The 26,822-nt window shown below is 43.8% G+C and overlaps 1 protein-coding gene across 3 annotated transcripts in view; it reads right to left on the bottom strand.

Moving 5' to 3' along the window:
• SUSD6 (sushi domain containing 6) overlaps positions 1-24,655 on the bottom strand; it is an 83,173-nt gene extending 58,518 nt beyond the window's left edge. For 2 of the 3 annotated variants that reach the window (XM_054400117.1, XM_054400119.1), the window contains exons 1-2: positions 24,618-24,655; positions 17,412-17,496 (exon numbers count right to left, since the gene is read on the bottom strand). The gene's annotated coding sequence lies outside the window, so the exon portion shown is untranslated. The remainder of the gene's footprint in view (positions 1-17,411; positions 17,497-24,617) is intronic. The other variant, XM_054400118.1, reaches the window with a different exon arrangement.
• Positions 24,656-26,822: the final 2,167 nt, after the last annotated feature.

Genomic DNA, 26,822 nt, shown 5'->3' with positions numbered 1-26,822 from the left:
AAACAAGCTAGTTTAAAAGTCATCCTCTTCATGTTTTTTACCTGTAGTACAGTGCTCCAAGCAGCAGCACAAAAAGATCAGCTATAAGAACTTGTGGGATAGCAAAATTAATATGCAGAACACACCAAGCTGCAAGAGGAAGAATGAAAGTGATTTTCAACAGCAGAGGATTTTCATATTTGTTTAATCTATTTTCAAGTGAGTTTCTCAAAGAGTATTCACCCAATCCCATTATTACTGCTCCCCATTTTGTCAATCTGACATGCAATTCAGTCTCTCAAGAGCCAGCAGTCATACTCATCTTCAAAGCTGTTCTCCTTCTGCCTTTGCAGTCTAAGTCAAAACAATAGGCTAAATGCATTCCCTGCATCTTTCAGTGTTAGCAATTTCCTTTCCCTCTAAGGCCAAATATTTTAAATAAAACCCATCCAAAGAGCCAAGTGTTAGTTACTACAAATGCTACCTGCATGTGGAGGGAAGCAAACAGCTTGGCAATAGTATCAGACACTTGCTCAACAATTCTCTGGCATCTCTTGAACAGACAATAGGAAGTAACAGTAGAGTAACAGCACTGGAGCAACAGTGTAAAAGAAACAGAGCAACCTGCTTTAAAAAGGTGTGCTTTCCAAATAAGAAAACCTGTATCTTGCAGAAAGATCTACACATCAACAGGTTGGCAACTGCCTCACATGCACAGGTTAAACCAGCTTCTCATTCTTATCCACAAGAAGGAAAAAACAACCAACAAAAAACACATCATGTGGAGCTTCCAGTCCGGGACCCTCATACAAACTGACATTTTTTTTTAAGATTATTTCACTTCTCTTCAGTAAATGCACAGAGAAACAATTGTTGAAAAACACATCTGGATGTCATCCACAGTTCCAGTTCAAAGGAAGATGGTATTGTGATGTCATATACAGCAGAAGTATCCAGAGGAATTAGTGTCTGTCATTTGCAAGTGTCTGGGCTTCCATCAGCATCTTTTGAAAGGCCACTCACGAACTTTGCCTTGGGAAAAGGTGAGCCTCTGCCTGCTTTTGTACACATTCTAGTTCATCTAAAACTCCTTTTGGGGTGAGTTGGACATGACATTTAACAGATGGAAGCAACAGCTGCCTCTGGACAACTATCTTTTCTGTCTCCCTTAAGCACTTCAGGATGTACTCTTCCCATGAAGCAAAGCTACTGTTTCACAAGCAGAAGGATGTGGGAGGAGGACAAAGGCAAGTCCACATTAGGGAAAATAAAAGGCTTCACAGAATGTTGTAAGGCACATTTTGAGGAAACCATCCTCCTCACAGCATACTACAGAGCACAATAGCTATCAGAAACCCTTTCTCCAACAGCCACAGCCCCTTCCTTGGCCTCTAGCAAGAAACCGACAGCCCCCACCTCCCTCTCCAGGTTTCCCACCTCCTCCAAATCACACTCCTCAGAGGTGCTTGAGTAATAGCTGCTGGAAATCACTGCAAAGGCTGTTTCACACCACCCCTGCAAACGGAAAGAAATCCCCGTGAAACACTGTTACTGTCTCTTTTGAAAGGTAGGATCACTTGCTGGGAAGAACAGAGCCCAACAGGTTACTTCTGAGAGAGAAAGGTTAAGATTCATTTTCTCTGCCAAGCACAGCAACGCATCAAAGGCACCAACAGTTTTCACAAGTTCCTTGCAAACAAACCAAATCTGAAGAAGCTGGTTATGTTTAGGCCACACATGGTATGAAACAGGTGTCATCAGGCAGGAGGTTCAGCTCTTTGAAGCAGCATCCCTATTCAGAAATCTTCATTTCTGACCGAAGAAAGTTGTTAGGTTTTGCCACCAAACCAACAGCAAGTTTCAATCTCGGAACTCTGCATCACAAAACACTCTAGAAGTTTTAAAGAAGCAAAGACTCTCAGCAGGGAAGCCTCTGTAGAACTGATGGGTATACCCTCAATACCACCATCGTCAAGCAAACACTAAATGATTCCTTGCAAACACTGCAGGTAGTTTGACCTGCAAGGAGAGAAGCAGAGCAGGAGATGGCCTGCAATGCCAGCAGTTGCAAGATGCCTAAACTGAAGTTGTTGCCTGCTTGCTTTGTTGGGAACATAAACTTGACCATCAGACTTTCTAAGTGCATGATGGACTCCTGATCTCATGAGAATGAAGAAGAGAATACAACCTGCCTTGTGAGGCCCATGTCATTTCAGAGTACAGTAGTGCTTGACACCCATTTCTAAGAGCAGGCTACAAAACTCACCTAGAAAGCAACTAATGAAATCCCAGTTCACTTGTATGAGTGCTCACCCAGGCCTACACACAAAATGCAAATGGCTTGAGACTGGTGAATTAAGACCTATGCCAGTAATGTGAAAGACACTGCCACACAAGAAAGATGCATAATGTACAACAAGACTCTCAGACTTCCAGAAGCCTTAGAAAACCAAGTAAGCGACTGGAACAGGAGACATGCACATTACTGTCACCCTATCACCAATATTGAGAGACGAAAATAGCCAATTAATGAAATTAGCCAGTGTTAAGGGTTGGAATTATTTTTTAGATGTTAAGATTAACCCAAGGTCTGTAAACACCTTCTTTTCAAGAGGCAAAAAGGAATCCTCTGCTTCATCAGAAAAGAAATGCTTAAATCCTTACGTCCTTCAGACTTCTTTTTCTTCTGCTAGTATAAGCCAGCAAAAACGTATGAGAGGAAAAAGTTATCAGGGAAATGAACCAGACTTGAAGAACTTCAGAAGTGATTAACAATCACCACTTCTTTTTAAAAACACACTGTGGGGTGCTTTGAATAGGTGACTTGCATAAGCAATCGTTACCAGCAGTCACACCAGAGCTCTAGAAGCCTTCTGGAAGGGTTTTGGCTTACCATCAGCTGGGTAATACAATTATCTTGACTTGACAAATATCAGGCCTATCCCCAGCAACACTTGGCTTATTCTCCTCACCTACAAGTCACCAGCAGACTTTAAGCAAGCTTGTTATATCACTAGAATCAAGTTGGAGATGACTAGTCTTTAAATAGCATAAACACTGGCAATAAAGGTTGCAGCTACCACAGGTCTATCAGGTCTGTTTTCTTGTGTTTGAATGTTGAGGGTTGTTTTTTTTTTTAAATAAACAACAGTCATGTGCTTCCTTACAGCATGCTCTCCTGTGCCTTATATGGGAAATGCTTCTTGCAAGACACACAGGAAGAAAAGGTTGTATCAGATTTCAGTTGTGGGATCTTTTCATGCTGCACAATTAAAAGAGCACTGATCTCATGCTGCTGCTTCCTCCTTCCCTCCTCCAACAGAATGTCATTTCTGAGCCCCTTCTCTTTAGCATATGCTTTTTTTACTTCCTTTTCCATACAAAACAGCTAGCGAGTGTTGTACTCACTACGGAAGTTACTGCAAGGGGAGGGATGCAGACAGGAAGCATGAGCACATGCCAAAGGATAAACTTTTGTTTCAGACAGGTATGTGACTAGGCAAAAACGCCCTTCACAAGCCCTTCTTGCCTCATTAGCATTTGCTGGGCAAACAGAGGCAGAAATTAGAGCCTTAGGAATCAGACCACACTGTGGTAGGTGCTTATAAAAACAGAGCAAGAAAGACCACCGCTACAAAGATATCAGGAGCTACCATCACATGGAGAGAAACCATCTCTTTAATCTCAACCATGACTGGTTCCCTGTGATCTTACTTTCACAGCAGGTTTGTGCTACGTAACACCCAGAGAAGTCCAGAGCTGTTTGGTCCACTGCAAACATGCAAGAATATCTGCATTATGCCTGTTCTTAATGCTTCCTTTGTCCATTACAGCACATTCAGAAAATTGAAAAGGAAATTAAAAGGTCACTCAGACACATGAGCTATTTCTGTCCCAAAACATGCCAGTAATTCGGTTCAGAAGCAAGAATCGAAGAGCAAGACTGCTTGGAAACAGTCTTCCCTCAAATTACTATCAGTAAACATTTAACTCCCTTTTTATTTTTGTAGCTACAGTCATTGACATGAACCTGATACTTATTAATTTATAAACCCATACTTATGAGAGGAGTAAAGACTAAGACTTGCCCTTCAGTGGCTCTCCCTCTCCAGTTTCTAGCTCTTTCCTCTCATTTTCAAGTCAGTGGAGCCTCGCCCCCACTTAAAATTTCTCTTTCTTTCCTTGTTAAGATGACTACCACACCTCCTTACCCTCTGCACACACTCCTGTTCACACTTCACAGAAAAGAGTGAACCTATCCCACAGTTCCTTGTGCTGCTTCCTCATCTGAACTCATTAACAATGTCTCCAGGACTTCCCATGACTGAAAAAATTGCCCCTGGGCATATAGGAATGAGTTTGTAAGGTTTTGAAGGCAGTTACTTGGAGCATTTTGCAGAGGTCCTGTGCAGCTGCAGCATTAGAAACCCAGTGAGAGTCATGTGGGTGCATCACCCTCTCACCAAGGGCTGAGCTGTGCTCTCACTTTTGGAGCTCAGTGCAGAGGCAAACTGTATGCTTGTAACAGAGACTATATTCCTTCATGCAAGGGGTTAGCTATCACCACCATACAGATACCTGCATCAGACTTCCCTAAACAGCTGCAACTGGGCACATGGAATCTCCTGTTCCAGAGAAAAAGGAGTAAACTGGCTTCTCTCCTATGACAGATGCACTTCCAGAAAGTATACAGGTTTGGGGAGAGTGGGGAGAGGATGAATTGGTTGCTTGGTTGGGGATGTGGTTTAGGGATTTTTAGTTTTTACTTTTACATTTCTTTCCCCTAGTTTAATCACATCTCCTTGAGAGAATCTATGCAAAAGTGTGCTTCCCTTCTTTGAGATCAAGAGCTGCTCTTGAACATATCTTTCAAAGCCAAAGCATGCCTGCAGCACAGACAATGGGTGCTGCAATGGCCAGTGGGGAGTAGCCTACTGAGAGCAGTGGGACAGAACACAGGTTCAGTGTATAACATCTCCACTCATCTTTAACACTGATCTTGTCCACTAGTTTCAGCTTCTTTTTTTGTGTGTGTTTTTCCTGTCGTTGTTTAAAACGGTGTACATTTTGGCAGCACCTAGAACACCGTGGTAACTTTTGTGATGCAAACAAGATCATTAAGATGAGATCTCTCTCCTCGGGATGTCTTAGCATTTATCTGGCCTTTCCCTGCATTTTACCACCCCCAGTGCAGCTGTTCCTCCTTCTGATTAAAGGCAAAGATGAAATCACTGCCTCCTTGCATCCTTCTAACTGGCCCCAGAGGGATTCTCAGGGAACCCCAGCCCGCTTTCAAACGGCTATCAGCAGGTTTCACTCCCGGAGGTTTCATTCCTATGGTTTTGTCTTCTACTAAGAGCAGCATTAAAATTTTAGAGCAAAAAATAACTGAATTAACTCTACCATTAATCCCAATGTCCTCCAACACACCCTTCCTCCCTCAGACAGTCTTCTGGGTTTCAGTCTCCTACTCAAGGAGATGTTTAAAGCAGCATGGCCCATTGACCAGCTCTGCCAAGGGGTCACACTAAGTTTGGAACTACCTGTAAGTTACATTACTTTTCAGGTAAAGCTGCCTGCAAAACCACCTTGTCTCAGAGAATGTAGCAGCTACAAGCCCACACACACTAAGCAGCACTTGACAAACATCATCACAGGTGACTTACAGCCAAAAACTGGAAAAAGCTAGACCAAAAGCACCCAGATACAAGTGTTCCAGAAAGAATTAATGGTTTCTGAGCACAGGGAGTAGCTCTGCACCACAGCTTTCTTTAGTGCATGTTTCAGGGAAAACTCCTCAGGCCCTGAGATAATCACCTTTGCTTCCTTCACCAGAAGGACTGTTACAGTGTGAGAGCTGAAATCCCCCTCCCACCCCCTCCCCTCCTCTAGAGGCTCACGCTTTCCCCAAAAGGGAACTGACCCATGCTACGCTAATAAACCTTCCAAAGAAAAGCCAAGAGACAACACATCAGACTGGTCACAAGACATGCTATAGTGCCTCTTCCCAGTACTGCACTACCCAGTCAGCACAACTCACCCAACACCCTTTGGTACCATTGCAGAGTCATTTATAACACAGCGAGTCGGTACCTGCATTCTCTCAAAACAGAAATACAGAACTAATATTTGTTTTACCATACTTCAATGAGGTCTATGGTGAAGGTGTTTAAAAGATACAGAAATTTGGTGCTGAGAGACATGGTTTAGCACCAGACTTGATAAAGTTAGATCATGGTTGGACTCAATGATCTCAAAGGTCTTTTCCAACCCAAACAATTTTATGATTCTATGATTCTAAGTTTCTCGCTAAACCACAGCAGCTTCCTTAACAGCAAATCCTCCTCTCCCTTTCAGAAATCTTTAAGAATAAAAACCTACCACCAAATTCTTCTTTGTTTGACATGCTTCTCAGCAAAGACATCAATCCTGACTCACACTTCACACAAGACTAGCAGGCAGGGTCCCTGGCCAGGGCAAAGAAGGAAACTTTGACCATGGCTAGACTTACAGGGAACAGGAAAGGAGCTGTTGTCATCTACAGTGAGTCAAGGGTCATAACCCCACCTGTTCCACATGCAATAGAATGCATGGCAGGTCAGCATGGTAGCCCAGGCTTGGCTGGCTTAACATCACCCTTAGGGTGACAGGCCTCCAGGGACAAAGCAATGTGTCCCTTCCCACATGAGGATTATTCAGAATACACAACATGAGATTTAAGAACTGACTCATTTGCACCAGCAAGGACCAAAGTTTCTCTTAGAATAGACATTTTCTCTTAGATATAACAGAGCAATTGTTTGTAGGTGCAATCCTTCAATTTTTGCATCCAGACAGCAGAATGCCATGGTGTATCTGGTACTCAAATACTTTTCTGCTGCAGTCCATCATTTATCTATTCTCCCTTACTGAACTGGAACAGCAACTCAAGAATACACAAGAGGACAAACAACTACACTCAAAAAGAGAATACAAAAAATAACCACTCCTTTAAAAAAAAAAATCCCCTCTCTCACTAAAACACCGCTCTGGGATACACACTGATGCAGATTTGCAAAGAAATTGTATTCACCATCAAAACCAAATGAAACTACCACAAAGAAGGTGGGGTGGAACATTCTGTTCTGTGCTGAAGAACAAAGTACAGAGGCCACAAGTAACAGCAAATCAGGAGGAACTATTCAGCTGAGTATACTGACCTAGACCACAGGATTCAATTATCCCCTACATACACACACGCATCAGATCCACCACCCAAGCAACATTTCACATACTCCCCACCTTATTTGTAAATATACACTCAGAAATTCAGGGCAATAATCTGATACACTGGAGTTGAACACTAGTACAGCCCAGTTCAGGCAGGATAGAAGGAAAACAGAGAATGTGTAACAACGCAAAACACAGCAAGAGAGGACCATCTGCTGCTTTCCCCCGTGCTACCATATGGTCAGTATCTGAGGTACACAGAATAAGTTCATTCACATTTAAAAGTAAAAGGTCACTCCTTCCAAGATAAGAGCAGAAATGCCTCTTCCCCTTCCCCTTTTCCAATCTCATCATCCCTAGTCCAGATTTGGCTTTCTGAAGAGCCAGCACTGCCAGTGTTCTGGTCCAGCCAGTTCAGAACACTTTTCATGACCGGACACCAGAATGAGGATGAGAACACTCCTGCAGGAGTTTTGGTTAGCCCACACATGAGCCTGGTTTATCCACAGCCCAGTCAGAGCTGCAACAGTGAAAGACCAGTTTTGCCACTAGCAGATTACAGTCACACTCCAAAACTGGGAGGCATTTGACAGCAGCAAACATGGTTAGAGTAAATCTTGACCATTATCATGATGCTGTCTTCAAATCATGAAAGCACTGTCCAGAGTGGCAACACATTTTGTGGTCTTGGATGCTTTGATCTGAACTCTCTTTATTCAACAAATGTGAGGCCAAACACATAGCAGCACTGCTTTCTAGTACATTGCAGAACCCAAGCACACAAGCTGAGAAAGCCAGTGCTTCAGTGATGCTATCCAGTCTGCCATGAAAAGAAATTATAAGGCAAGAAGGACAACATTAATTCACCCTCCTTAGCTCTTTAAAAAAATGGATCAATAAGGTGGTTTCTGTTGCAGCAGCTGTAGGTGGGTATCATCTTGTTGTGAGAGTCTTGTGTAAGGGAATAAGACGCCTGGTAATAGCAAAGTCCCTCAACAGCTGTCAAGATAGAGCACACAAGTTAATTCACCCACTGTTAGAGTCCCTCAGTCCAAACAAGGCCTTGCCATGTTTGCTGGTTCCTCATTCTTCCTAAACCTGAATCCACACACGCTCTATCAAACTCAAGTATTCACTGTCAACTGAGTTTTCATTGCAAAAGAGACAGCAAAAAGGATTAGAAGGATTTTGCAGCAATGTGGAGCAGCCTAAGCCAGAAAGAGAACTTAGCAGAACAGCCTATTGCAACAATCAAGCACCAGGAGTAGATAAAATGGAAAATGACCGGCCAGATTAACCAGTGCCAGCAATACTTTCCAAATCCATCCAGGCCACATCATGTCCCACTCTCCCTGTTACATCCTTTTAAAATACTCCAGTCCAGGTTCAGACTGGACTCCATTATTGTCCTGACCCACACATCTCACTCTGTATTCACTCACTGCCAGTGGAAGATAATTTAGGCAAGAAACCCAGAGATGAACACTTCTGCACACAAAGCAAGCCACAAGTGTCTCCAGCAGAGCCAAGCGTTTGCCCACAAGGAAGACAAAGAGGCAGTATCCAGGAACTTGATGTAGTGCTCTCATGTGGACCTTCCATTCTGCTGCTGAGACAGCAAGGCTTTTTCAGCCTCCTCACAAGCAGTAAGGGGAAAAGCAATGCAGCACAGAAGAGACACAGCAGCTGTCTGGTTAACAGCCTCCCAGACAGAAAGTGCAGAGGGAAAAAGATGCAAGATCTGAATTTTAGCTATTGCCAAGCTATTGCTCCTCAAATACTTCCTGAGAGGTGGCTAGTCATCTCATCCTAGGACCAGTACCTGCATCTATATGCTTATAAAAGCCAGCTTTTGATGGCAAGTTTATAGAATGAAGTGTCATTTTCTTCCATGTTTTGCCCTCCTTATGCATTTCATTTACTGATCATCGTACTATAAAAGGATACATTTCACAGAGAGCAGCAGAAACGGTGCACTCAGGTGGTGTAGCAACCTCCTATGGAAGCTGAAAGCTGGATGCAGGCTTCTGGCTTTTAAATAAAAATAACAAGCCATGTGCAGAAGGCTTTAGGAAGTTCCATGCCACCAGAAGTTACTCCAAATCAGTTTCCAGCAAAATCTAGTGCCTACATCTCTTCCATGTAAAAAGGAAGATCTATTGGCTGCAAAAGTATCACAGAATTAAATGAAATTTCAGACACAAGGGGAAATCAAGTCTTGGAAATGTAAAAGGTTGGAGCACAGCTTTAAGCAAGCCAAAGATCACTGGATTAAACATGGAGCTCCATAACAAACATTTCTAGGTTCTTTTTTTCATCTAGTATCATTAATCCACTTGTGGCTACCAGTGATCAAACTACAGCAACCTTGATACTGTTTTCAGAAAAGGCAGATTTTGTGGAGACAAGTGAAATGTATTTTTTTTCTTGTGTGGAACTTGAGACAGCCTATCCATTCTAGAATCACCCGAATCCAGAGCTGGATGTGATGTTCCCTTTGCAGTGTGGGGCATAAAGCAGTAAAGCCCAAGAAGAAAATGGTCAGAGCAGACCAGGAATCGTGTGGGTAAACCAAACACAAGCACACAAGACTGCAGGAAGTGACAGTGGCCAAAATGACTCTGCCCATGGCTCTCCTACTCTGCTGAAGTTAAGGAGGCCAAGGGAAAGGCTGCTACTTCACAGGACAGACAGCTCTGTAGTCACAATATGAAGTTTCATTAGCAAGGAGAGCCATGAATACTTGAATATTTGGTCCTCATATTTGTCATCAGTTCAGTAATTAAAGGATTATTCTTTTCCTCCATAAATTAAAAGGAGCTTCAGGTATTAGAGATGCCCCCGAGCTGCTCTGCCATGGTCTGAACTTTAGATCCATGATGCTTAGTTGCTTAATACTTCATGTCACACAGAATAAAAACAGAAGCATAGCCAAGCCTTTAAACCTGGAAGGACCAGATTTATTCTGTGAGGTAATCAAAGTTACTTATGTCAATGAGCACACTATGATGTGAAAGGACAAAGTAACATTTTATCCTCCAAACTTTTTCATAATCTTACATGAACAGCTGTAAAAAGACAAAGGAGGGATTTCCCAATTGATCTAAGTCCCTTCAAGTAGTCACTGCTCATAAGGCATTCCAGAAAGCTCAGAGTAAGAGGATATTTTTTCTGAAGACCAAGTATTTCAGCTGTCCTGCCTAATAAAGCCTGGTGAGGAAATGCTTCCATGTGATACAAAAGGAAATAAGGTCTAGCTTAGCACTCAAATTCATCTTCCCCCAAAACAAAGCCATACACAGCCTCAGACATTTGGTATGTCTTAAGCCAAAACCACAGGACAAAGTATCCTGAGTTTTTGTTCAGCAGAGATTTATACAAATCTACCTCTGTAGATCTCTGATCTGGTATAGCTATCACTGCATGTTTGCATTCTAGATAAACCAAGTGATTTATTTAATGTCCATTGCAGTAAAATGCACATCTCCACAGCCTGCAACTCCACCAGGAGCATGGCACTCCACAGGACACCACCGGCTCAGGCAGCAGCAGTGGAGACCTCTCTGCTTCTTTCTACCTTAACATTTTCCCCCCAAATCCAGCATTTCTGCATTAAGATGTTGTTTTTCTTTCCAGGCCAGGTAGCAGCCCTGTATTCCCAAATCTGGCACTTACCTGAGACCGAATGACATAATGAATAAAGACTTCTCTGTCTGGCTACAGTAACGCTGACACCTGCCACCCCACACTGCACAGCACATGAACACTCATCCTCTGTGGCCACCCCATGCCCCACACATACACAAGGTCACCACCTCCCCGTGTGCCAGGTGTGGCTGGCACAAGCCCACACCAGCAGTCAAAAGCTTGACAACCTTACAGCCACACGCTGGGAACACCACAACATCATGAAGTCAGGCACCACAGTGCAAGGCATGCAGCAGCCAAGCGTTACACCCTGTTACACTGCAAACTGTCATTACTTGGGGAAGTAAATCCATCCACCATTTTTGTTTGATGAGCTTTTGCTTCTGTGCTTTAGCTATTCTAGTTCTTCTTGTTCCAGAAGTCATCAGAAAAGCTCATCCTGTGTTACAGAGGATTACTTATAAAATACAGCCAAGTACAAGATTCACCCCAGCAATGTCTTCTCCGTAGAAATACCAAGGAAAAAGAATGGAGTTTAAGCTTTTAATACTGAAGTAAACTGGAATTGAATTTACTTAAAACTTCTTTTGCCAAGCACAGCCTAAAGGGGGGAAAAAAAAATCTACAGTCAAATCATATCAGCCATACCCCCTGGGGTACCATTGACAGCATGAGAGACTGCAGAGGTGTTTATATGGATGGAAAAGTTTTATCTACTCTAAGACATGTATGTCTTAGAACACGTGCTTTCATCAGAGGATGAAGGAAGGCAAGAAGGCAGGGAGAGAGGCTGTCATATCTAAGGCAAGCAAAGACATTTCTACTTGATGCAACACAAGACAAGAAATCTTCCTTCTCTCTATGCTAAACACAACAACTTCTCCTGAGAGGACACCTACAACTCCTTGCCACTCCTTCCTGGATCTAGATTCTTCAAGGACAGGAATAATAATTAAAGGCCTCAAAAACAAGACCCCAGCAGCCAGCTGAATATCACCACAATGTGGATTTGAACAGACAAGCCTTTCCAATCCTCTTCCGAGTCTCCTGTTGCTCTCTAGCTAGTAGCAGTGATTTTGCTAGCTGAACCCAAACTCCTGAGGGAATGTCTCATGAGGGACACTTACATACCACACATAGCCCAAACCATTATGCAAAACATCCAGACCCAGTGCTTGCATCCCAATCTAACACAACCAGAGTGCCTGCCCTGAGTAGGAAGTTAGGCCTATAGGAGGCTCCAGAGGTCCAACCTTTACTACTCTGACTTTTCAAAACCAAAACTACTCTTTCTCCCTGGGAAGCTAAGGACAATGTCTTTGCCAAGATCTAGTTCCTGAACACAAGTAGACTGGTAGACTGTTGTAAGTCTTGTCTTCCCGACTGTACTTAGAACATCATCTTCTTAAGAGTAGCTTCACATAAGAGAAATAGATTAGTTTGGTTTTAATTAGTTCCACTTCTACGTGCCTTTTTTACCCCCCCTTCCTCCACTGCATGTTACTGGCCTTTAACTGTGATTTGGATGCCAATCCAAGAGCACTTGCTTAGCACACGCTGCACATGACACCTCAATTGTAGACAGATACACAGCAAGGAAATTGATATCTCCTCAAAACTTTCCCACATACTGGTGGACAAAAAACACACACACAACCAAAACAAGCTCATCTAGCTTACTGCTCTGTTTCTGCAGATGCTAGAGGCTTTTGATAGACAGGAAGCACATAGGGAAGCCCAGGCAACAACTACACACCACTCAAGGCACTATACAAAGCCCACATTAATGCTGTCTATGCTAATCCACCTTCCTCAATCACCCCTGGTTGTCTTCTGAGAGGCTAACAGAGCCTTGACCTCTAGAGCTGTCTGTCTCTGATGTCACAGGTAGTATAAATATACAATACTTTCCTCAACATCCAAGCTCTGAGTAGCAGACAGTGTCACACTTGCCAAGAGATTCTCCATACTGTGTTTATAATGTTCTTACTTTCCTATTCTCCCCCAAAAAGGGGAAAGGATCCCCACAGTAGTCTTTCAAATATCTGGGGTACAGAGTGTGTAACAGCAATCATCCTCACAGTGCAAGCCTCAAGCCCATAAATTCAGTAGTTATTTATCTCAATATAACCAATGAGTTAAGCCAGTTTTTAAAGGCCTGCTTAAAAATATTTTATTGACTCCTTATTAACCTCACCTACATCCAAAAATTTGCTTCAACTCGAAAAACATGCTGTCTTTTGCACTTACAGCAAATTCTACTATCACTACAGACAACATTTTTGTCTCCATAGCCAAAACCCAAAATAACCACTTAAGGAGATTAAATGACCTGGGGTGCTGAAAGGAAAGAAAGCATTGCCTTGAACTTCTGAGCAACTAGACAATGCCCAGTGATACCTTCAGAATTTAGGATATGCACATGAGCTTAAGACAGTACTGTATTGTCTAAGATGAATAATTTCTTTCAATAGCTCCAAGTACTACTTTAAGCAGAAAGAGGGTGAAAAATTTCCCTATGCACTGGGAGCCTGTTAAGCAGTTGGCATAAAAAAAGAAAAATCAATGTGCTCTTGAGACAGCAGGAATCAGTTACACAGCAATTAAATGCCCAGTGCAGGAGAACTATAAAATAACAGCTTGCTCTAGCAAATACAGTTACCTGCCACCAAATACCTCAGAGAGAAAAAAAAATAAATCTTATCACTCATCTCAAATTCTGCAAGGCTTGTCTAGAACAATGCTTGGAGAGGCTGAAGCACATGCATCATTGTGCAAGAAGCAGTATTTCTGACTCAAGTCAGCACCAACCAACACACTAATACACTGTTGGAGATGCTTGAAAAGACTGTGCACAGGTACACAGATCAGCCAGGGCAAGAGATCAATTTACAATGAGCAAGCAGGACTATTTTCTCAGCCATGCTGCCAGAGGTCAGAAGCACACTAGTGCCAACTGTCCACATGCAGTGGTTCAAGAGAATCAATTCCTTCCAACATGTGTGCTCAGGCCCTTTTAAAAGCCTGGAAAGTACAATACACATTTCCTCTCCCACCTCCATGTAAATACAGATGAAAAACTTAAGTCAAGAAGTACCTGTTACAAAATGTTGGGGGGAAGTGGGGGAGAGGTGATATGAAGATCAATCATCATAGCTTAAAAGGAACAATCTCTTCAGGATGTGGTGGCCACTGAAAACCCACCTTCATTCCTCTCTACCAGAGATTAAACCAGAGAGCCACGAGGGTTAAGATGGTCTTCAAGTTACCTTAAACACTAAAAGACCACAAGCCACTCTCATCTAAAATCCAAACTTTCAATTCATACCAGGCAGAGAAAGTCCTTTCTGGCCTCCTATTAGTGGAGCAGAAAGAAAAATATTTGGGGGGAAAATGACCAGTCTGGGATATTCTGTACTGTTTCCCTAATTTTTAATACCAACAATGCCATAAGCCTCTGGAGTTTCATGCTACAGCACACAACTTGAAAAGTGCATACTAACCTGGACAAGGTTAACCCCCAACAAGTCAAAATACACAGAAAGGAGAAATTCTGATACATATAAAACGATGCAAGTGAAGGCTGCCCAACCCCAGAGCAGCAACCACTGTTAGAACCACCTCTGTTTTAGGCTTTCAGCGTCACAAATGGCTCGAGCAGGCAAGGGGTGAAGGGAGAAGAAAGTGAGGTTAGAGAGCATCAAAGGCTTTATAGGAAGCTTTACCCAAGAGCTGTTCAGAAATGCTTCTGCCATCCTCCTGTTCTCACTTCATGGAATAAAAATAACGGGGGAGAGGAATCCTGTGTTCCGCACTGCAACTGGTCTGCAGTCTGTCACACCACCCCTCCTCCTCCTCCTCCTCCTCTCCCCCCCCAGTTTCAGAATAATTGTTTCAAATCATAAGAGATGAGCAGGATGTAGGACCAAAGTGATAGAATATGAATAATTAAGTACAAGACAGTCACTTGCAGGAAATGCCCTGCATACGCTAATCGAGAGTAAAGGGAAGATAACACCAACAACATCTACGCCTCCCAGATGTTATTTTCAGGACATAAAAGCAATCATCACTCTAAAAATGAGCATTTACTGGGATTTAACAACTGTTGGGTTAATAATGCTAAAAGAGGCAGTTATGCCTAGCCCACATAAAATGTGTCACACTGCATCTGTTACTGATCTCTCTTGAAGACACTGTCAACAGAATCAACCTTAAGCAACTCCCATTTGGAAGTGTTGATAAACTCCCTGCAGCTACTGCTTTCACAGAGGTTTGCATCAAGGAGCCACACTGGACTGCCTTTGTAAGGCACACTCTACACCTGTGCACAGTCACTTGCAAAAAAACACTTGAAATCAGTCTTCTCAGATGTGCATCTTCTGATGCAGCCTTTCTTCCTCTGCTCCAACGCCATTTTGCACACTTTTTAAAGCTTATTTTATCCAAACATTATGTTTACATAGCCAAAACTTGTGCAGTTTGCAAAGAGATCAGAGTTTTAGATCATCCCTGTAAGCTTTTCCAATTCTGCACCAGGAAAAAGCACTCTCCAACAAAATGAAATGCTTTCGTAGTGTTGTACTAATACTAGACCCCAGCTGTGTGGAGGCACTCAATCTCTGCCTTCTAGGAATGACCTTTAACTTGTCTAAATCCCTCCTCTATCCCTCTGTTCTGTAGTGATACTAAAGAGGGTCTCAAACTACCCTGCAGAGAGAACAGCCCCTAGTGAAAGACAGCAACTCCCTTACAAATTCACCAGAAGGCCAGCTCAGCCAGACTCAGGATGGATTATCCATGGGGGATTGCCAGCATCTATCCTCATCTATCCTCTATCCACTATCACAAACCAAACAGCTACTCTAAGACCTGCTTTTAGAAGCAGAATGAGCTTATCAGCCTCGTATTTCCAAGGAAAGGCTAAAGAGGCTAACTCAGTACACTTCTCCCCTTCCCTTCTTTATCTGCATGACATTTTTAACAGTTTTGTCTGATGTGAAATTATCACAGAATATATCTGGTTGGAAGAGACCTCAAAGAACATACAGTACAACCCTTGCACTAGACCATGTCCCTAAGCATCAGATTCATACACAATTTGATCACATCAGACCTAAGCAGTATCTTCATCACCACCTCCCAACACTTTCCCCACAGCCACAAATAAGATTTAGTGAAGACACACAATTTCAATGGATTTTTTGTGTGTCTACATTGTATTACATGCAAAGCCATATTTTGCTATACAGCCAGGCTTCACATTCCTCTCTACTGCTGAGAAGTTCATCTTTATACTGGGAGCAGAATACTGACATAAACCAAACCAGTATCTAGGCTGCATACACATTCATCCTAGAAAACATGCAGACCTCTCTGAACTAGTAATCAAAAGGTAGTCTAAGAGTATTTAAAAGCATTTGAGAAATAATACTTGTTTTCTCTGGCCAAGGAAGGAGGGGGAAAAAAAGAGGGAAGGAAAAATACCACCCAAGTTTCATCTCCATGCCAATTTGCATTCCTTTAGTTGCATGTCCTGACATGTAAAAGATGCCACTATATCCAAGCCCAATGTATCTTGCATCAACAAATAGTTTTATCTTTATGTAGTGATATAAAAAGCAAATACCCACAAGATATTTAACTGAAGTGTACAAGTATCACTCAGAAGCACCCAAAAACTCTCAAAAGATTTACGAGTTCTCCTCAAAACTCAAGTCAGCAGTTGCAGGAAGGAGGACAACGAGCCAGTACAGCAAGAAGAGTGGTAGCAAAGGAGGTTAATGCCTTATCTCAACTACAGGGATCTGAGGGGAAGAGGCATAGTCAGAAGAATTTATCTCTATTTGGATTTGCATCAGAACAAAGGCTCACAATAGTTCCTCAGCACTCGGACTCCCCTACAGCACTGGATAATAACATTGTCGAAAGCATTAGAGGGATTTCCTCCCCCCTCACCCCTCCCAATCTACATCCCTCCTCAAAAGGGGAATACAAAGGTGAGGTCCAAAAAACAGCTTTATGTTTAGTGCCCTGAAAGATGTATCGTTCTAGTTTCTTACCACTAAAACATAAAATACACAAGAAAGATCCTTCTGTGACAGGCTTTCAAAGGTGATGTTGAGAGCAGGTATTTAGGGTAAAGACAAAAAAACCCCAATCAAAACAAAATCCATGTGTTCAAGAGAAAAGGTCAAATGGCTTATATCACGCATGGTCAGCTCTGGAAAGCACGAGTTCCACAGTTTCTACAGCAAAACCAGGGAGCAAGAGAGCAAAGAAAACAAGGGAAAAAGCCCAGCTTGTGCCATCTGAACACCACAAAAAACAGGTTAACTGAGGTGTCAGTAAAAAGGCTAAGGCATGGCTACAAAGCAGTCAGACCCTAAGAACATTTTAGAACACTAGCTTTCAAAGCAGGAAGCAATGCTAACAGCAACTGGCTGTCTTGCTGCAGAAGAACATGGAAGGCAACACATTCTGAATTCAGCCTACAGAAAAGTCATGGCATTTGGACAAAAAGCTAGTTTAAAAAGTAAAGTCAAGAAAAATAACAGCATTAGCTTTCATCTTACTTGGTGCTGACACGCTGGCATACACTGGTTGTCAAGTTAGTGTGATTAAAGCAATGATTCAGTGAAGATAGGCTGATCCACACACCTAGGAATACACAAGGAAAGTATTACCTGTGAGTACAGAGGGGATAAAAATGACACTCAAATAAAAAAGCTGCAGAGCTGAAGGGTAGAGACAGCTCGATTATGTTTGGGGGATGCAGGCTCACAGCTATGCTTCAGGTATAGACATTGCACCCAAAACTCAAACCTGGGTCTTAGATATATTGCACAAATCACTCAGAAACAAAGAACAGAAAACTACCCTCATATATTCTGTTAAAAAAATCCTCGAGTGTAAGTTTCAGCATAGCAGAGCATTACTGAAAACGTTTTTCAGCAGCACTCAAGCTCTAGGGCATTTTGGTTTTTATTTGTTTGACTTGTTCTTTAAGGGGGCAGAAACTTATGAGAAGCTACTTGATATACAGAGATTAGAATTGCATCAAGTCCCAACCATCAGATATACATCTACAAATAACAACACAGTGACCACAAATACTGCATACATCCAAAACATAGGAGAAAGGAAATTCCTATGGTGCCAATAAAAGCGTAACTATGTTTTGTTGTCTCTTATCCTCCAACACACACCTTTCTTAGTCAGCAGGAATACTAAAAATTCCAGAACATAAATAGGAAAGATGGTAACCCTCTTTATAAGGTAACCCTCTCCACTTCAGAAAGGACAGCAACTGAGAACTGAGCAAACTGGTCATCCAAAAGTGAAAGTAAAAGCTCTGCAGCTGAAAGGAGTTTTTGTCTAGCCTGCTTAAGGATCTGCTAGGTGGTTAAACATTTCACTGTCACATTTAAATGTCGGCTTTTTGAACCTCAGAAGTGTGCAAGCTCTGCAAGACAGCAAAACAGAAATGGGATTTGCGATGGAGGTTCTCACAGCTAATGACATTAAAAGCAAACCTAGAAACTCCTCTTGGTGTCTCTCACTCAACTTAATCGCACACTTACCAAAAGAGAGAACCCCCGACCATACAAGCTTGCTCCCTATCCCCATGATGCAGTTTTTAATGGATCTCTGCTAGCAGGCTTGTACGGTTTAGTCTCCACTCACAAAGCCAGGGCAAAGCCTCCGGCACATTTCTGTTGCACAGAACCAGTTTGCAGCATTTCAGGATCACACAGCTCTGGGCAATAATGCTTTAGTTTCATGAAAATGTACTACTGGGCTTTCCTAAAGGGAAAACAGGAGCCTCCCTCTCCTGAAGCAAGCAGCGTGCCCTTTTAGGGCTTTCAAAAGGAGTGAGGGGCCCTCAAAGGAGCTGTGTTCAAAGCTTTCAGGAAGACCCCACATATGGTCACTAGGTTGCCAGTGGCATATGCAGCAGCAGATGGAGAAGCGAAGCTTTCATACTCTGAGCAACATTCTGCAATTTTGATGCTTCTCTTTAAAAGCAGAGCTGTCAATCACCCTTCCAGGCTAGTGTTTTGACACAGAAGGGATTCTCCTCAAGATATGTACCAACACCGAAGGATAACCTATACAGGCTATTTCAGGGGCAGTTTCTGTCTTACCTTTCAAGTACAATACATCCCCTCACAGCAGAGAATAAATTACTGTTTTCTTTAGCTTTTTGGCTCATTAGAGGGCAACAAATATCCAGTACTCATATTCACCTTCCCCCTGCCCATCATTTAAAGGGATTTAAAGCACCTTACCAGGTCTAACATAAAACTTTGTGAAAGCAACAGGCCCAAACAGGTTCCAATACCAAAAGGGGATTCGGCATACCCCACAAAATAATTATATTAGTGCTGGCTGATTCGTTATCTGTTGCTTAAAGACTTTCCAGAAGTTACTTACCAAGAAGAAAAAAAAACAAATCAAACATCTTAAACAGGTCAGACATTCAAGCATTTCACTCATCTATGGTTTTAAAACTGCACATACAAACTATAGCTCCTTTCAAAGCAAGCTGTCTTTAACAGCTACTATTTCAAATCAAGTAAGTTTAGCTGCTGAAGGATCCATACTTTTATATAGCCTAAGACCGTCAGTCTCAAGTTCAGTTACAGAAATTGGGGTTTGGGTTTTTGGAGGGTTTTGTTTGGTTTGTTGTTGGGTTGGGTTGTTTTATGTAAGACAGATGCATCAACAGGATTTCCCTCCTAAAACTTATGCTCCCTTAAGAGCCCTGCAGAAAGAGAACAAATTCCCCAGCATAACTTCTTATCTACATTTCCAAACAAGATGCAAACTTGGTTTTGATCAGAGACTCTTTCAATTCCCACTCGTTTCATTATAAAACTCCATTAAATCAATGCAGGGAAAACCCAGGAAGAGCAGCAAACCACAGCGACACTTAATTACAAACCAGGAAGAAAATTACTTGAGAGAGAATGTAAACAACTTTAAAGTTTTCAAAATTGTTCTGGAGCTTTTAAAATCTAAGCCAAGGAGACTACCAACAGAGACAAGGAGTACTGAAACTGGCTCACTTCTGAGCATGGAGTTAAAAGGTGCACATTTCAACCTAGCAAAGTTCAAATGTCTATGAGGAAGTCATTCCTATGGCAATTGAGTTTACACTGCTGGACTGAAAGCCACTCTAGTGTACAGCACAAGTAAGATGCAGCATTTCATTCTCCACATAGAAGTGCTTCCAGAAGCCAGTTTCCCTTTACCCTCCTCTAGCAGCTCCAGAAGCTACAAGGTAAAGCTCCAGAGGTGATGACCAACTCATTCCACTTCACACTCACTTATACCAGGAGGCAAATTGACTGCTGGGTGGGCTGGCTGCCAGGACAGCAGTTCCCCTCAGGGAATCACCAGAGCAGACATGAGACACATCACCCCTTTGCAAGCAGAGAAGGTTCTCAAGTGCACACTCTGCTTCTGGAACCTGCCCAACATTCAACACAGGCAGAGAAAGTCAGAAACTGGGGGCAGGGGACAACTAAAGCAGGAGTTACACCTTTAATTCCTGGTCCTGCAGCTCTTTGACAGAATGAGCTTCCTCAATAAACTGCCTTGAAATATCACACACCAATATCATCAGTTTAAAACAGATAAATAAGCAAGCAAAAACCAGGCAGGGCTTCCAGTGGGCTCTTACTAGCATCACTAGGCTCAGTCTGAAAACACCCTGTCTGCCAGCTGCCTCACAAAGCAAGTGGTGCGAGAGCACGAAGCTTCCCATGAGAGAGCACTAGCTGCCACTGCTCAGTAACAAGACACACAGCTTACAAATGACCGGCAAAAAAATTCCTCTCATACAAAAGCTCACTTCTTGAAATTTACAGGAACCATTCCCACTGGTCAAACTTAAAATCAGTTTTTGCAGCTGCTCAAAGGAGACTCCTAGCAGAGTGAAGGAAAACACTATGTGCATAACAACAGAAGAGCAAAACTGGATGAATAATACAAAAGGACTTGCAAAGACTGAGGGTGAGTGCTTGATCCAAGTCATTACCTGTCCCTAACTCCTACTTTTTGTGCTGGGAGTTACATCATTACATGTTAAGTAATTCCATTTACATCCAGAATAGGCTCACCACAGAGATTAAACACATATGATGACATTTCTAAAGACATGATGCTTCTCATGACAGCTGATAAACATAATTACAAATTACTTTGTTTCTGGCAAAAGAATATCTCCTGTAGCCAATACCACACTATAAGCAAGCACATTTGCTACATATGGGGTAAGTTCTCCATTTTCTTGTTCTAGGAAACACCTTCATGTTTCTATTCACATACTGCTAAAGCAGAATTCAATCCTGGCTGCCTTTTTGCCCCTTTGTTCCCAGGAGGGCCCAGCCCTGCCAGTGAATGATCACCTCTCTCCCAGCTAAGCCTGATCAGCTGGGATCTGCTGGGATCCCAGAGCGGCCAACAAGTGGCTCAAAGGGCAAGGGAGCTATGGGGAATCTCTGTACCAGGCATAGTGCACTACAGGATGCAGCCTGGGAAAGGCTGGAGCAAAGCTTCCAAGCTACTGACCTTTCATGCAGGTATCACCAGGCAATGGTTTCTCCAGGAGGATTTCAGGTTAGCCGGAGGAGATGGAACTTTCAAAAGGGCAAAAGAAGACAGCAGTGGTCTGACACAGGCTCCGGATGCAGCAACAAACCTTCCTAGGCTGACAGAAGCCAGCAGCTTACATCTGCTTTCTCATGAAAGCAGAACAAGGAAGAGATGTATTTGGGCGGTGTAGTAGTGGATGGCTGTGGTGTGAGCAAGCACACTGATAAAAAGCAGAAGTGATGCAACACAAACAGCCACAGAAACCCAAGTCTGCAGCTAAGAGGTTGCACAGCTGAGGTTAAGACTGCTGCAGACTGCTCCAAAAGATGAAACAATTCTCCAGGCAGGAACAAAATAGATGAAAACAACCATGATCACAGGACAGAAATAACCCCATTAAAATGCAGGCAGGACACACATTTAGTGACTGCAGGAGCCATTACTTGCTGACTCCCCAGGCAGCTTTGTGAAGCTCAAGCAGCCATTTCAAGTCCACCTTCACAAACTGCACTAAATATAAACTCTGCTGATAACAGTCTGGAAGCTGTTTCAGCAGAGACACGGTGCACTGAACAACTCAAGGACACTGGGCCCTCCTCAAAGACCAATTTGCATGACCAGCAGAGCAACAGTGACAGCACCAAAACCTCTGGTACAGTAACACTGTGGATGAGAAATTTCAGCCTCCAGAACAGCACTTTCCAAGACCCCTATTCCACTGAAGCTTTAAAGAAGGAACATGGAGGCATCTGGATTTTGACAGTAAGTCTAAGAGGAGGTTATGGCTGCCTTGTCATGCACTACTCTGTTCTCCAACAATGTGCAACACCAGAAAGTGGTAACAATCATCTTTGACTGTGAAAGCTAGTTAGATTAGGTTGCAGATGTTTCAGGCATATTTCCTTCATCCCAGTGGCCCCTTGAAGAAATATACCTTGCTACTTTTGGACAGTACTCTCTTCTCTAGTGGTCCATAAAACACTCATTTATATAACAAGATAAAAAAAAAAAACAACCAAGAGAGCACATGAAACTTCAAAGAAGGAAACAAAAAATATTTTCCTCCCCACATTTTGCTTACAGAATATTTACCAGAAAAACTGCGCAAGTCATAAAAAGACAGAGGGGTGAAATCTGTGGCCAATGTCATAACTGGCCACCAAATTACAATACAGGGTAGAATTATTCCTTCTGCATAGAAATATACCCCCCAAAAAATTAGAAATCATATGGCACAAAAAGAAAAAACGTAGGTAGTTTTGCAAAAAGATTCATGACAGACACCTGAAGAGGAGGGTGGTGGATGAAATCCACGATAAACTGCAGACAGAAAAGCATTGATCCTCAGAGCACTGACATTTGCTATGCAAATTCTCTCTCGGCTTAGGCGTTTTGCCTCCCTTTGATGTATACAGACAAGTTCTAACTAGATGTGTGGACTGGGGAGAGTCCCCTTTCCCCACTATCTCAAGTAGTTTTTTCTAAGCAACAGTGAAGTGCTCTGAAAATAACTATATCGCTTCTGTTCAGAGAGGAACAGAAAAAAAAAATCCATAAAAAAAGATAAGTATAAATATTATTACTAAGGCAGTATCTTCCCAGCTCTGATGCAGGATGCAGGCAGCAGGATGGTGTCTGATATCCATAGCACTGCCCAGGAGTAGAGTAAGACAAACTGAACAGTAAAGATACTCTGGAAGAGATACACATGTCTTGAGCTTAGTCCTACTGCATGAAAAATTGAAGAGGTTAAAATCTCCTCTTAAGAACTTTTCTTCCCATTGTTCTGACCACGACTCTCCCGAACAAGTTGCATTGCTCCAGAAACCTCAGGAATTACTGTGACAATAAACTCCTGCCAAGAGAAGCACCATTACATAATAGCATTTATGGGAATACCGACAAAAAGCCACTAGGAAGTGCAACCAGACAAGTGCAAAATCCTCTCTGCTCATCAGCTCAGACTAGCTCTTAAGCATTTCAGAGCAGCCCTCAGAATATTTTTAATTTATATGCTTACTTCCTCTCACCTCCTTCCACCCAATAAAGAGTCCATTCCCAACAATAACATAAGCCCCCTGAGAATAAGCCTACTTGAAACTACTGCATTTGTATTAATCTGTTTAAAACTATGCTACGGGGGGGTGGGATGGAAGGGGGGAAAAAAAGTGTAATTTATAAAAGAATTATGCAAACCACAAAAACTCTTTATGATGGTATTTTTTTCTCACCTTCTACTCAATTTCAGGGATACTTACAACAGTTACTGCTTTTCAGTTTCCAAAAGCCCAACGTGGCTGGTTTTGAGTTCCCAGTTCTCAAAAGGATTTATGATGGATTTCATATACACATACACAGGTTCAGCCTGAGCACCATACACATGTAAAGGCTACTGCCTGGGAAGCTCTGACCTCTAGGCACTGTTAAGGCGCTATAAAGAAGTAAGCAAAGATAAAGCCCTAATGAACACCGAGTTTCTCACGTTATATCATCTGCAGCAGTGCCTGCACTGAAGAACCTTCCTCTCGGAGCCCACTTTGCCAGTCACCAATAAATTCTACTAAAGGAAGAGCTGAAGAGAGCAACGAATCCTTCTCGGTTGTTACTCTCGGGTTTTTTTGTTTCTTGTTTTTTTTTTTTTTAATCCTGGAGGTTCATCCGCACCGAAAGGAGCCACCAGCCTGAAGAGACACCGCGAAGATCGCTGACCCCAAAGCAAAGCCAGCTCTGTTGTCATTACCGGCCACATGCTGCTGTGACACGAGGGAGAGGCCGGTACCACAGGTGACATTATGTAACCTACCCGACCGGGAAGCCCGGCGCCTTCCTCCCGGGCGGGGACGTGGCTCCCCTCAGCCCCACGGGAAGCGAACGCCGGCCCCCGGCCACGCGTGCAAAGGCCGGCGGCCCGGCAAGACTCTCCCTTTCTCGTTCTCCCTCTCCCGGGGGAGACGTTCTGCCTCAGTCAGCGCCTGCACCGCCGCCAAGCCCTCCGCCAACACACAAGCTCCCGTGGCAAGACAGGCGGTACAAGCTCCTCCGCTCTCCGGAGGCAGGCCCGGCTCCCGGCCCCGCCGGAGCCAGGCCGCTGTCCCACCACCCGGCGCACCGGGCGGCCCCCTCAGCGGGGCATGCCGCTGGAGCGCACTGCACACCCTTCCCCCGCGGCAGCGGCTCACCGGGCGGCTCGGCGGCAGATCGCAGGGCGAGGTCGGAGCCTCACCAGGCAGGCAGGCAGGCAGGCAGACGGGCGGGCGGTGCGGTGCGCTGTGGAGGGGCGGCGGGGCGGCGGTGCCGCAGTAGTTAGGGCTGAAGGTCGGCGGCCGCACGCCCCGGCCGCCCCAGCGTCTCGCCCGCCCAACGCCCCGGCCGCTACCTCCTGCCAAGCCCCGCCCCGAGAGCCCCGGCGGGTGGCGGGTGGGGCGGGGCGGCCCTTAAAGGAGCCGGGCGGCGGCCGCAGGTGGCGTGGCGTGGCCGCTGGGGGGCACTGTGGGGCTCCGCCTAACCGGCCGCTCCCAGGGGCTGCAGCTGGGCCCGGTCTGGCCGCGCCGGACGAGCTCTTTCCCGGCCCAGGGAACCGGCGGCTAAAACGGCTGGACCCCCACCGTGACCAGCATCTGGGTGCAGGAGAGGCTCTGCCATCGGCACGTTGCAGTGAAGATACCACAATAGCACAGCAGCTGCTCTTTCAGCCCCTTCCTTGCTCTGTCTCCCCAGGTCGCCCGCTGTCAGCCCCTTGAGGAGAACCTCAAGCCGGACGCTGCTGGCGGCAGGCCTGTGGAAGCAGCAGGCACACTTGGCTCCATCTTGCTAGGCAGCACCAGCAGAGGCAGGTTGTGGGCTGGAAGGTCCAAGGCTGAGCCGTTGCTGGAGGAGAACACAGTCACAGGGGTTTGGTGCACACAGGTGTAGTGGGAAGTTCTGCACCTTCTTGTCCCAAACAACACTGAAATATCCAAGAATGCCTGCAGGCAATCCTTATTTGCTTTGCTTTCACTTCCTTGAATTAACACTTACCTTACATATTGCTCATATTTTGCTATGGAGAGCAAGCTGTTCTCCCTCTTACATGGAGCGGGGGAAGCATACATAGCTCTCCTGTAAAGGTGGAGGGAACAATGATTGTTCACAGTAAAAGCCCATAATAACTTATAGAAATGGCTTACCATCACTTGATCAGATAGAGGAGTTGAATACAGAACATCACAAGACGTTCCTTATAAATGCTTCCCTTGTAAGCACCTAAAAAAAAAACAAAAACAAACAAACAAAAAAAAAAACCAGGAAAAAAACTACATGGTCATCCGGGAAACATGTCTGAGGGCAGGAAGGAAGAGAGTGGGAGCTGGAGCTGCACACAAACCTTGCGAATCACACAGCTGCTCTTTCTGTGAAATCTCGGACATGTGCCAATATTTTCACTCTTGTCCCTTCCACCTTTGGATTTTGCTCTGGTTTGACCCATTGGTCAGACTTTTCCTCCTGGACCTGGAGAAAAGGTTTGGAAACACCTCTGAAAGAAAAGAGCTGTGAGGAGGCTGCCAGGTGGCTCCCCCTGCTCATGGCATTAACACACAGAGAGGTGCAACTCCTGGCAAATTCTCACTAAAATGGCTTCTTGCTGGGGGCTGTTTCACTTTTTTGTTTTGTTTTGTTTTGTTTTGTTTGACCAGTTCAAGCTTTAAAATATTTAAAGTTATTTTTTAATTTCTATGCTGTACTTTGTTTCCTTAATTCTCATTCATACATAGTTCTCTTTAAAACTGTATCAAGCTGTAGAGTGAAAACAACTATGCTCTTACGTAGGGGAGCCTCAGGTGGCTGTGCTTGCTATTTTGTTTACTGTAGCAACACAGAAATCAACATTTAGAGACTATTTTATGTGCCCAAAGTATGGCACTGACATTACCTAATGACTTTTACATTGGATTTGCCATACTGCATCAGAGTAGCGATCTGTTTACTCTAATATCCTGTTTACAACATTAGCTAGCAGCTGAAGCTTCAGGGGAAGTAAATGCCACAAGCTGCCCTCAAAATAGGTATTTCCCTCCCCACAGCCCAGTGCCTGTGACCTACTGGTTCCAGTTCTTTAAGGTTCCAGGTTCTGAACAGGGAGGGGAAATAGTTTCCCTTTATTACACACATCAATAAACGAAGATCAGGAGCTGCCACCAACAGAATGCCTCTCTCCCAGGTGAAAAGCTTACAGTCTCAACCCAGGTATTTTGGTACCATTTTCTTGGATGTTCAAAGCCTTTCAGATTGCTTGAACAGAAATTAAAGGAAAAAATTCATTGAAACATTTAATTTTGAGCAGCAGAAATTTTAAAGCGTGAAAGATGCCAAACTTCCCCAGAAGGGCAAAGCATGTTTTTGTGTGG

The sequence above is a fragment of the Indicator indicator genome, chromosome 4, assembly GCF_027791375.1.
Source record: "Indicator indicator isolate 239-I01 chromosome 4, UM_Iind_1.1, whole genome shotgun sequence".
Classification (NCBI taxonomy): Eukaryota; Metazoa; Chordata; class Aves; order Piciformes; family Indicatoridae; genus Indicator; species Indicator indicator.
Note: the sequence above shows the minus strand (reverse complement) of the source record. Positions and strands in the feature narration are given on the sequence as shown.